This window comes from Strigops habroptila, chromosome 1, assembly GCF_004027225.2.
Source record: "Strigops habroptila isolate Jane chromosome 1, bStrHab1.2.pri, whole genome shotgun sequence".
NCBI lineage: Eukaryota > Metazoa > Chordata > Aves > Psittaciformes > Psittacidae > Strigops > Strigops habroptila.
In genome coordinates this window covers 136649680-136662408 of record NC_044277.2, presented here as the reverse complement: position 1 = coordinate 136662408, position 12729 = coordinate 136649680, and the positions used below count along the sequence as shown (strand labels likewise).

General features: G+C 38.1%; 1 long non-coding RNA gene across 1 annotated transcript; it reads left to right on the top strand.

Annotated features, from left to right (window-relative positions):
• Window positions 1-6011: 6011 nt before the first annotated feature.
• On the top strand, window positions 6012-8188 carry LOC115605534. Its single transcript, XR_003990629.1, has 3 exons — window positions 6012-6061; window positions 6180-6237; window positions 8159-8188. It is a non-coding gene; the product is annotated as an uncharacterized LOC115605534 (long non-coding RNA).
• The last annotated feature ends 4541 nt before the right edge of the window (window positions 8189-12729 follow it).

The following is a 12729-nucleotide window of genomic DNA, read 5'->3' as shown; positions in this document are numbered from 1 at the left end:
CTAAACCCACATTATAATTAGCATGCTGGTACTTAATTCCTTGCTAAAGCACACTGCATCTCTCACTTGGGAATGTAAAAGTGCTTATAAATCTAATTAAAATTCTTATTTGAAAAAAAGATGATCTCGGCTTGGACTCACTTGGGCATTTAATCATTGAAATATAGAAGGATGTGTTCTTGTAGGTAGAAGAGATTGATAATAGCAGATAGTATGATAACATGATCAGAAAATCAATCTGTGAAATGATGTTATGAGAGCATTTTTGTTTATCTTGGCCAGTCTTAATTTTCTGGCTTGAGAAATCAGCACTCTTTGAGCACTCTTTGCTGAAAGGTTGTTGCTGACCCTGCTGGTTTCTCTCAAACTCGCTCCCCAGCACATGGTTAACAAAGTTATGTTTGCCTTTTACTCAGCAAAAATTTCAAAGTTTCAGCCTGTCTCTAATTCCCAAACACTCGCAAAAAAGCCAACTAAGTGGCAACACACAGAGGTGGAGGGCAGAAAAAAACCCCAGCATGAAAAATGGTCTTGGATGCAAATACTAAGAGGGCAGAAAGTGATAGTCTTCTACAGCTCAGCTTTCTTCTTACCTTTGCATTTTTTCCTTTCCTTTTAAGGTATTTCCTCCTTTTTACTCAGCTCACTGACTTAAAAGGATACCTCAGAAAGGTCAGTTGATTATAACTGAAGGAGGCCTTAGTTGAAGAGGAGGATTTACAATCAGGAACAGATAGAAAGATATATAAAATTATGTGAAACTTTTTCTGAGGTGGTTATAATTTATACTTGAAAGGGTCATAAGGACATTGCTTCTCTGCACTTATATCGGGTGTTTCATCTTAACATCTCAAAGGGCTTTATGGAGTGACTTTAGTGGTAGTATAATCTCCTCCTTCACCTTTAACAGGTTGCAATAGCAGAGGAGAAAAGTTGGGGGAGGGCATTAACAAAATCTACAATATTCTCTGTGATTTAGGCTGGCATGCTGTCACCTAGACCTCATCAGACTAGCTACAGCACATAGAAGATCATAGGTGGTGCCACAACCCTCACCTGGTAGAAAACATTATGCAGGATAATGTGTAAAATCTTCCATCACAACCTGAGCGAGAGAGGCATGATGAAGTTGTGGGGGCATCATGCCTGAACTCATCTAAAACATAAATGTCTAGAACTGGGATCGTAATGTTGATTAATTGTCTAGACCCCCCTGCGCGTTCAAGGAATGGAACAGTCATTTCTACCACGCAGTTTCTGAACTGCTTTAGATGTTCCTGTCAGCACCATTAACTAAAAAGGTCAGGAAGATGTTTAAAGTTAGGTGAAATTATCTCCTTGCACCCTGCCAAAAGCAAGTACTTTGTGGTGTTAAGGCTGAGCTGAGAAGGGAACTTCTGATTTGGACCTTTTGATTCCTGGGTGAAGACTTTAGTAAAAAGAGAATACTAAAGTAATTCTGATTTTAATGGAAGTTTCCTGAACTGCTGTGTTTAGTGCTGGACTGCAGGTGGCAATACTTGGAATCGACAAAACGTCAAGAGAAACTAGATGGGAAAAAACCCAGTCTGGCTTCTTCCATTTAGTGATACCTGATGTTGCTTCTGTTGGGATCCTTCAGTAATTTTGAGACAGCTGAAGAATTACCTTATATAGAGGAGGTATTCCCTAGAAATGCCTCCTTGCTTTCTTTGTAGACCAGAGCTTTGTGATCTTTGTAGATGTTAAGGAGTCTGCAGAACAAAAACCTAAACTCAAGTTTACACTGTAATATTCAAGTAGGCTAAAGGTGTGTTGTTTACAACCTACTATATTCAAAATCTACTGTCCTTTCAGTAACACTTTCTGCATTGTATTATGTAGGTTTTTTATTGAGACTTCAGCCTGCACAGCCTCCTAAACAAGCTTCTAAAACTTGAAATCTTGCATGCATTTGCAGAAGCAGCAGGTGACAAGAAAGTAGCTGTTATGTTGCTGCCACCAATTTCTGTGGCACAGCAGGAATGGTCTTTAAAAGTAAAGCTAGATTTACAAGTGCTCCACGTTCTAGAGGGAATATTCCTTACTATAAAATAGTACCGAATTACTACAAAACTGCTGTTCTTGGTTACTGGCCTCACTAGACCTTTCAGGAAAAACCTGGTTTAGGCACAGGTGGAGTTGCGCTGTTTCAAGAGAGTATTTTGTAGGAAATGACTAAGCTGCACCGTAGTCAGTTCCAATCTTGGCAATTTAAAACCTTTTGCTCAGGTGAGGGACTCAACAGCTTTCTAGGTTTCCCCTCCCTTTTGTCTACTTGTCCAAAGTCTTTTGACATGTTTTGTTATCTTAACATCTGCAGAGAGAACTAAACATCTACCCACCATCTGCTGGGAGAATAAAAATTTGCTTCACAGCATGGCAAGACACTCCTTCCACCAATAAAAACCTGTAAGATTTGCCCCAGATTCAGACACTGTTTATAAGATTGAAATACTTCTATTTAGTTTATGTTCTCCATTTTCAGTTTTCATATACTTCACAGCCTAGCCCTTTTGCCTGAAGAAAGGTTTAAAATACCCCAGCAGAGGCTTTTTTTTTTTGTGAACTATCTCAGATTAGAAGGCATCCAGAAGAGGTTTCTTGTGGAATTCAGGCAGCATTTACAGCCTGATTAATGCAGAAGTGGCTTACCTCTTCTCAGTCTTTCTGTAACGATATTACAGTAGCACCTAGAGATCATAGCTCTTTCAGGTTGGTATTATACATACATTGCCCCTTTCCTAATGAGAAGGTGCCTAGGTGCTCAAATTAGAGAGCTGAAATCTTATCTCTCTTTCTGTGTTCAGAGGTTTCGTTGTATCCCTCACTGCCTTATTTTTCTGAGAGTGGGAGCAGGCTGTCTTGGTCTGTACTTTCTGACCCTTTTTCCTGTGGAGTGAAAATTTTTGATATTAATAACATAATCATACTAATACTCTCTGGGTTTTTTCATTGCTTCAATAACTCCATGTGTTAAAAAGAAAGCAATAAGGAGAGGTGAATGTCAGCACTGAGCTGGTAGCCTGGGAGGTTTGTGAATCCTGGTGATTGAGGCAGAGCATTGGGGAAGCATGGCTCTAACCTGGGATAATCTAAAAGCAATCAGTCCACTGAATAACAAACTCAGTCATAAAAGCAAGCAAGTATATATAGATTAGAATGTTTATTAACTACATTACATTTTTTCTGGGTCCTTTTGAATTACATACTTTGTGAAATTATTGTTTGATTTTTCAGGAATATTTGCTATACAACTCTCTGGTTTCTTCCAGTGACTTACTGCTAGTGATTTCATCTTATGCTGTATGAATTTTTAGTAATATACTGGCAATTTTCTTTTTTTTTTTTTTTTGTTCTTCAGTTCAGACTGAACAACTCGGAGTCTAGGCTTCCCTAGAGCTTCAGGCATATTATTCTTTTGTTTTTGCTGTTCCATCTCAGCTATAAATTGCATTTTCAGTCTTTTGCTAGCAGTGGGATGAGCTGTTCTTGTCCCTCTCTTCCCACCAGAAGTCTGGTTTCTTTTGGTTAATTTAATATCTTTTCCATTGGAGAGAGTTTATCAGTTTCTTAAGCATTCTGTTATATTTTATTTGCCTTATTGTCTGTCTCACTATTTAATGTCTGGTGCAGTGCCTTCCCAATGGAATTCCTATGCCTCCTCTGTGTACAAGGTTTTCAGCAGTTAGTGTGTGTGTTTTCTTGTTGGTTTCAGTTTGGGCCGATGGGTTCTTCCCTGCTGTTTGACTGGCACATTGCAATGATGGCTCCATCACTTTTCTCCAGCCTGATTATGTGTTTGGTTGTCATATCCTTCCAGAGCTCCGACTATTTTCTAAACGTTAGTCTTGAAGATTTTCCAGTCTCCCCATTAGCTTTCTCACAGGGATGCAAAGTGATTTTTCCCAAGGGCATACTGAATTTTAGGCACTCTAGCCACACACACATGCGTTTATGATAAAAGCCCTGTGATGTCAAAAACAATTCAATTGGTTGTGACAGGGTGACTTCAGGAGTCTCACTGCTCTGCTGCTGCAGCTGACCAAGAAATGGGCACTGAGGCAGACTGGTAAGTATCTTCTGTGTGCCTGAGATGGGCTTAAATGCTGTTTTTTTTTTAAGTGGCACACAGAGTGTGAGCCTCCTTAACATCCTTGTGGCAGCTGCTCCTAAACAAAAGTGACTGTGTATGGGAACATAGTATTACAGACCTACCTGAACATTGTGTCCCCCACCCCAAAAAGGAGGAACCAGGTTCTATGTAGCAAAACCAAAAATGATAAGCAAGAAAACAAAAATTTCCCCAGCACCAAAATGTAAAGTCCTGTTCCTAAAGCATTTGTATGCCTGCATTTCCCACCAACATGCTGTAGGGAGCAAGGTTTGGGAAGATGAATGACAGGCATAGATGATTATATGTTCTCCTCTGAAATCCATAGTGGAACCATATATCTTGAAATGCATAGCATATGGGATATGATTTGTATGGACCTGTGGCTCCGATTTCCTGGCCTGAATCTTTCCTCATGATTATTCAGGTTCTGCCACACATAATCACACTCAAATCCTTACTTTGTGAACATCTCCATGGAAGACAACAGAATAAGTCGCATGGAGAAGTGATGCTATGTGTCTGAAGCGGAGCCCACATTAGCCCACGCAAGTCACTAACCCTCTGCCAAGCTGGTACAAGTTACATCTTGTGAGGTGGATGGGCTGTTTGTGCAGTAAGTTTATCTATTACAAGCTCAGCTTTGCACAGTGGGGTCAGAACAAGGTGTTGTATGTGTAGGATCAGTTTGCAGGGCAGGGAGCATCTGTAAAGGCTTGATTTTCTGGGCTGTTGTATTAATAAGTGAATGAATGCAGGTCCTTTGATCAGTTTATTTCCTGGGCTGATATTTCTTCTTATTCTTATAAGCCTTTGCGTTTCTTGCTCTTCGTTTCAGTGCCTAAACTTTTAACTTTAATTTTCCACATAAAACTCCTAGGAAGTAAGGTTGTAGCTGCAACTGGGGAGCCTGGAGCTGGTCCCAGCACTGCAGCTGTCCCACCAATGCTGACTAGAAGAGAAGGATCACATCCTTCAATCTCCTCGTAATAGTGCTCCTAATTTAGCCCAAGATACCATTAACCTTCACTGGGCAATTACATTGTTCTCTTTTTAAGGAAGGCTTTAGTACATCATATCTTCTCTCCTGAAATGTGAATGTTTATAGGTCTGTGATCTTAACTAAAAGAAGAGAGCAGCTTTCAACAAAAATATTTTTCTCAAAAATTTAGTCAGTGCATTTAAAGAAGTATTCTTAAAATAACACTTTTAGGGAAATCTGGCAAAAATACTTCTGCTCTGTTTCTTAATTTTTCACTTCTGGATTTATTGATGCATTAATTTTGATAGTTCTGGAGACTCCACAGTCTCTCAGTTTTCAGTAGAAAAAGGGATTGGAAAAATGTTCTTCAGGCATCTGTTTAAAAATACTACAAACACTTTTTTCTCTCTTGCTGGGCAGCTAGAAGTGTCACATAGCTGCAGATTGCCAATGCCACTCTCTCTAGAGAGCCTATGTAATAGGTTTTGACTTCTTCCTTGCCTTAGCCTGTTTGGATTTCAAGTTTTCCATTGCATAGCGTTGTTTCTACAATAATAGCATGTAGCTTATTAGTGGAATTGTCTATATTTTTTGTGTGGCTGCAAAGTGAAACAAGGAGTTTCACTGCCAGGAACTTCCTCAACAAAAGCTAATTTTCTAGGTTGTATGGGGTGGTAAAAGAGGTCTTCAAGAAGACATCTAGATTGTATTGCTGTAGGGTATGAAAGATATATTAAAACAGGAAGGAAATGGAAGAAGGGGGTTTCCTGCCAGCTCAGGTGTCTCTAAGAATGTATCCTGCCAGCCTGGAAATCCATGGCTGTTTTATTCCAATGTTAAATCTTTATGTTTGTATTGGCAGGGGAAATACACCTACAAGTAAACCTCAGTGATGTACTTCTGAAGGCTGGGTCATACTGAAGGTTCCTTTTTAACCAAACTTCAAGGTGAATGGCAGACATGAATCTCCTGCGCCTGAACTGTAAATTGAGCACATCAATGAAAATAACCAAATTGAAGGTGAAAGGAGTCTTTGCAACATGCTGCAATTCTGTTTTCCAATAGGGATGAAAACGAAGATAAGCACGAAGAATGTGAGGGCAGAAAAAAAGAACGCTTAGAGGTAAAATTTGGAATAATGCACAGTTCCTTAGAGACAATGGAAAATCTCTGTTGAAGGAACAGAAGGGAGGACAAAGAACAGGGACGTGGCAAGAAGTAAAAGATGTTTTCCAGATGCTATGGTAGGGTGGCACAGGCAGCACTGTGCAAAATATTCCCAGGCAAAATCCCAGTCTGGATTGAAAAAACTTCTTAAAGTCTAATGCTATCTCATCTAAATAGGGAACAGAAAGCCTCTCTCTCTATATAGACACTTGAGCACTTGGCATCCCAGGCCACCCTGACTCCAGAAAGCCACCTAGAAGACTGAAATCAGCAGGGAATTGCTGAAGTCCTTGCAGCTAAAAAGGGTTTCACTTGTGTTTTGAGTGGAAATTTTGAGATGACTGTTAGGTAGAGGCTACTCATCTGTGCATCCTTGGAGCAGCATGAGCTGCCATGGACTTAACCTCTACTGAACATTATAAGCCCAAGCATTAAAAGCAGAAGACCTGTATGCTGTTCTCACCTCTGCCTTTAATTTGTTTCTTAATTTTGGGTAACTGACACAATTACAACTCCAGAGCTTGGCTTCCTTTTCCTATATTGTATAGGATAGCCCCTTTACAAAGCTTACTTCACAAAAGGTTGTACATGCAAAAGGATATTATTACATAGAGTGCAGTGGGCAGAAATAAGGTGGCTTAAGGTAATTGACTGATTTGTATCTAAAGGATTCATATGGGAGCTATTTATAGTACTAATGGTAAGTAGGAGTAATAGGAGCTTCACAATATATAGAAGAGGTCTAGACTGATCTTTTTCTATAATTCTTTCATTTGATTTTACTCTATTGTCAGAATCTCAACAGGCTCTCAGTACTCTGTCCAGATTTCTATAAAAAATAACTGTGACATATAAGCATGGAAAGCCTGCTGGGAGGTGGGGTGGGGGGGAGGCAACAAATCTAAGTCTTTATAATGAATGTATTGTCTAATGCATTCCTATTGCATTCGGATTTCCACCCTTGTTTTAAAATTTCACTTTGTGCTAACAATTGCACCTAGCTGTAATACATTTAATACATTTTTAATAATAATAAAAAAATTGTTAGAAAGGTACAAGGAATAAAATAGCAGAGGGTTGTAGGATGATATTAACACATTATGCTTTTTATACGGCTTGCCAGAATTGCCACTTGTAATCATAACCATACATCTCCAAAGCCCTACTTGGTTTGAAATAATTTACTATTGCAAAATCAGTCATGAAAGTTCCTTGACCTCAAAGTTTGCCAGTTTAGAGAATGGAAAAACAGGCCTAGCAAACATAACTGTATTTAAATGTTTTAGAATATAACAAATAAACTCTGTTAAACTCACAAGGGCAGATTCAAGAATATGTAAAGTCTATTTGTACAGCTTTGACTAGATGCTTTGCACAGAGCGGGTTTGAAACATAGCCTTCTGAGAGCAAATTTCAGTGATTTATTAAAATTGGTTCTCATTCAGTAAAAGTGGTGAAAATTTTTATGTATTCAAATCTGGGCATCGTAAAGAGAATTTTCATGCTCTGAGATTTGTAGTAGTCACAGTGTATGACTGCCATATTAAAAAAGAAGCTTACTTTGTATAACAAGGACTTCACAATTTAATTTGCATAGATTTTAAAGATTCATTTTGAATCTTTTATTAAAGAAAAATAAATAAAAATTTCCTTTAATAAAAGTCATAGCCAGTATTCATGGATATCTTCACTGCATGCTCTTTTTCATAAAAAGTATGCCCACATGGTACATAACCCGGACCAAAACTTAAGCTGTCTAAAAGCTGACTCAAGGCTCACAATCTGACTACTGCTGAGCATGAGGATTTGTATTTCTTTACAGGTGGAAGATTCTCATTTCTCAAACTTAATTTCCCATTAAGTTTCAATTTTGACAGGATTGGTTTGGAGGATGCAGTTGTCTGGACACTTTTCAAAGGAAAAAGAATGAATTGCCCTCAGAAGCAGAAGTGTCTCATCAGTTTCTAGAATTTCCTGTTGCAGAACTTCCACAAGAAGGTAAATTTATGCCTTTGTGGCATATGGGTCAATGTCAGGACATAAATTGGAAGGGTGATAGTTACTGCCAGTACTAGTCCTATCTGATCAGACAGTAAGGATCTGACTGCTCTTCCCATAAATGCTTTTGGGTTTAATCTTCTCCACTGGCAGCCCAGCATGTAGAGTTTTTTAGATGGGAACCAATTTGTCCAATGGTATCATAGGAAAAGTTCCTTTATTGCTAAATAGACTTGGGAAAAAATGAAAATGAGCATGTTCTAACACAATGAATTCTTCTTCAGTTTCTAATCAAGGCTTGGATTTGAGTGGTGTTTGCAAGTTGGTTGCATTCACACCTGCATGCATGTTGCTAGGGATAGGCTAAATCTTCATATGGCTTCCATTCCCTAATCTCTCTCTCATGATTTTGCCTCCTCACTGTTTTGTGGTAACTCCTTAATTTACTCTCCTTCAGTTCTTAACTATATAAGAAGCTTTACAAAGATCTAAGCTCTGGAGCACTTAGATTTTAGAACTTGTGCCATCCCTATTTTTGACTAATCTTTTTAATACTCTTGCCTTCATTACAGCATCTGCTCTCAAGGCTTGGAAGGAGACAGTGTTTGGCACTGCATTTCAAATACGCAGAGTGAAAAAAAAAAGTATAAACGATCTGTCATAGCTTGGATACTCTTATACTAAGAGGGGCAGGGGAAAAAGGCTGTTCCATTGTGTTTGCCCATAACAGAGTTGGACAATGCACACAAGAAAAGGACAGTTTAAAACTTGAATGCTTTAGTTACCTTTCTCCAGCCTCCTCATTTATCATTGCACTTCAATTTTTAAATATTTCATTGCATCTCAATAATAAGTTTAAAATTTAGCTTGGCATGGAATACATAAACTGTATTATTAATATCCCATGATTTTATGGTTATACAAGAGCAGATTTGAATTGTCACTTTAAATCAGAGCATAAGTCAAAGCAAAGATCTTAATAGGCTGCTTAGATCTGTGTCTTCACTGAATGAAACAGTAATTTGGCAGTCTCTTCTGCTAAATGTAGTGAAATAGCTAGTTAGTGTGATATGCCCAGGCAAATATATTGTGTTGCAATGATGGAGACAATTCCCTGTGGCAATTGCACTGGCAGTTGAGCTGATTCTTCTTGATACACTGATTCAGCATGTTCTTAATGCTGAGGAAGGAAAACGTGTTTTAGAGGCTCCTAATGTGAATTCTAGGAATCGGGCTGAATATCACTTGTCACCCAAGATAGTCTTCCCATATTCTTATGGTATTTATTCTTTGTAGTCCATTAAAAAACCTTTATTGTGGAAACTATGTAGCTGAAAATTGTATCTAAATTGTATGCTATTGATGAAAATGCTTAGTATTCACAAAAAGCTCCATATACTTGATAGGGAATAGACCCTGTACTTTATAAGGACACCTAAGCTTCATTATTTAGCACTGGTGTGCTAAACCAAATATTTTTCCAGATGTCTCACCATCAGCTCTTCTGTACATCCAGAAAACAATTACAATACATGTGTTGAGAAAGTGAGCATACTGTAGTGCATGGGGTACTTTGAACTCTCACAGGAACCATATCCAAGAGGGTCATGTCTGTCTCATAATATAGAATCACTCTGTATCTCCAGGATTTTGTAGACTAAGGGACTGCAATATCTTGTCATGACCTTACTTTGTATTTCAAGTATTTGATTTAGATCTCTATTTTGCTAACGTCTTCCAAGGAGAAAAAGTGCTGTTTATAAAAAAATTCCGTGTTACAAATAAAGTGACGGTGTTATTAGTGCCTTAATGTAGATATAAATGCTTAGCCTAACCCATATTTGTAGGTTGCTGAGGGGAAATGTCATTTTAGATAGGCAAATCTGCTTGAAATGGCTTTTGGAAATGAAAATACTCTTGTGCCATAAGTGAGCATTCATTAGGGAGTATAAACATTTTTTTAGGTCAGGTAGAATTGCTTACAACAATATTTCTTCAGACACCACTAAATAAAGCAAAATGAATAGAAAATACCACTGCTGGTCTTCTATTTTCTGCTCAAAAGAGGCTGTTTTTAGTAGGACATTAGCACTTATCCATCTCCTTTACTTGCTGTCTGTGTACATCAGAAAAATCCAGCCATCTAGATAGTGAAAGATGAAGATGGAAGGTGAAAAGGAAAGTTCTCTGTGTAAATACAAGCCATTTTTTTCTGACTTGTCCTGTATTTTTTTTCATTTACTTAGAGAAATATTTGTGTATTGTGTCTGTTGCTGTACTTCAGTTGCTATTTAAAATTTATTCAATACATGTTTATATTTTAGAACAGAAGTACAGTTCTTACAATAATATTGGAAAACAGCAGTGACAGTAAAAAAGCAAATCCCTTAGGAGTAGACATTATAGAAGACTTGTGACCCTCCTGGGAATAAAGCAGCAGTTAATACTTCAAATTGGAACTTGAATTTTAGTGAAACCAAAGACTGTATTTCAAGAATTATAATATTGGAGAGAAGATGATGAATCCATGCTTGCAAGCATTCATGTGTGACATGAGGAAAGATCTTACAGATGCATACACAAAAAGAATGGTTAATGTTGTGTTTCTCTTATTTTTTTCACTACTTGTGCTTTCACCAAACACTACCTCAGATCTCCCAAACACAATTATCATTTAAGTCTCACTGTCAAATTAGGAGAACAGCAAGGCAGGAAATAAGCATCATTAAAGTGCAGCCTGTTAAAAGAAGCAATGTAAGCAGCCAGATGGTTGTACTCTAGTCTAATCTTAAGCTGTCGTCTTTGGACTTAAAGACATTTTGCTTGCAATATAAGTGTATACTTTCAACCTCTTCAGATGGTAAAAATATTCATCTCTACTGATATACTGTGAAACACACTCAGCAACTGCATTTTTAAATTTTTCTGCATTGAGGATAGCAGTGTTACTATTTTAACTGCCTTCGAAAGTGTCCTTAGGAGTCTCTTCTCGAGCAAAAGCCACTTTTCGTCAGTCTATCTGTGGGACACCATTTCATAATCTGTCTTCTACAAAAGGGATAACTCTGTGCCTTGCTTTGTGGTACAATCATCCATAAAGCCACCATGTGGCTTTTTCAACAAAACCTGCACGCTTTCACCCATGGTGAAGTTCAGATGCATATCCTCATTTCACTCTTGAGGACTTCCCTGTTCTCCGCTGGTGAGCTACTCCAGAAAGCTACATCAAAAAAGAAAGGTACAAAAGGACAAAGGAATGAATCCCCCCTTCATGCATTCATTGCATTCATTTACCTTCAGTTTAAACATAGGATGTTTTCCATCTCTGTAGAGGTTATTTCTCTGTTTCCTTCTACAGACTAGGTTGGATTACAGAAGAATTTATGTTCAGCTGTTTTGCTGCTGAAAGCACTCCTAAAATATTCTTGTTTGGCTTTGGGTTTTTTTTTTTTGTTTTTTTTGGTTTTTTTTTTTTTTTGGTTTTTTTTTGCGAAAGTTTCTGGTTTAATTTCAGCTGGCAAAGCAAGTGTGTTTTAATTTGGGGATTTCCTAGGATTTTGCCCAGGCTATCCACTCATCAATGAAATACCAATGGTTTTGCAGTTCTGTGTCCCTGTGGGACAGAGGAAGGTACAGCTGCAGAAGTTATAGAGTTCACAAAGTGAATCTTAATCTGGCTAGAGCTTTCTGATGGTTGACCTCCCCTGCTTCCTCCAAAGTACTGGTTCATCTGATGCTAAATGTGATCCTGATTTTCTAAAGGAAAGGACTGTGAATGTACTACAGATGAGCCAGGGGTATATGGAGCCACATGACACCTAAGTTACTTTTCTATAAGAGACTGTAATTGAAACTACATCTTTATCATAGGGGTGGAGCTGAGAAATGACACGTCCCTGTAGAGAACTTTTTCATCATGCAGGCATTTAATTAACAGTGTTTCCATAATGGTAAAAATAAATGAAATCTTGTTTCCTGTGGGTTTGGTTTTTTTCTTTTGATTTTATTGTCTAAGGAAGCATAAAGTCTCCTTAGAGCTTTCCCTTGGTGGGAGCAGGTATGAGGAGTTTCTTTCTCACATGGGAATTTTCAGGGTTTCTCTATTTTTCATAAAGTTGGTAGAACCCACACTATCTTTCTGATATTCTTTCAAATTCAGTTCAGTCAGTGGGCTCAACTTTTATTGAGGGTGACAAAAATGCAGGTTGGCACAAGCAAGAAGCAGTATCATAGTGGAAAACCAGACAAAAATCTAACAAGAAAGCTTGTACAAATAGAACCTTTTTCAAGTTTCATAATGCTAAAGATTTGGGTGGGGAGAGGAGGAAAGCTGATAGCCCACTGACAAGTTGAAAATGTCATGCAGTACAATATGCTAGAGTCAGCATACTTGCTGACTTGCATACTTGTAGAGAATGTCTAACGTTTTCCTTTCCTGGGAAACGGCACT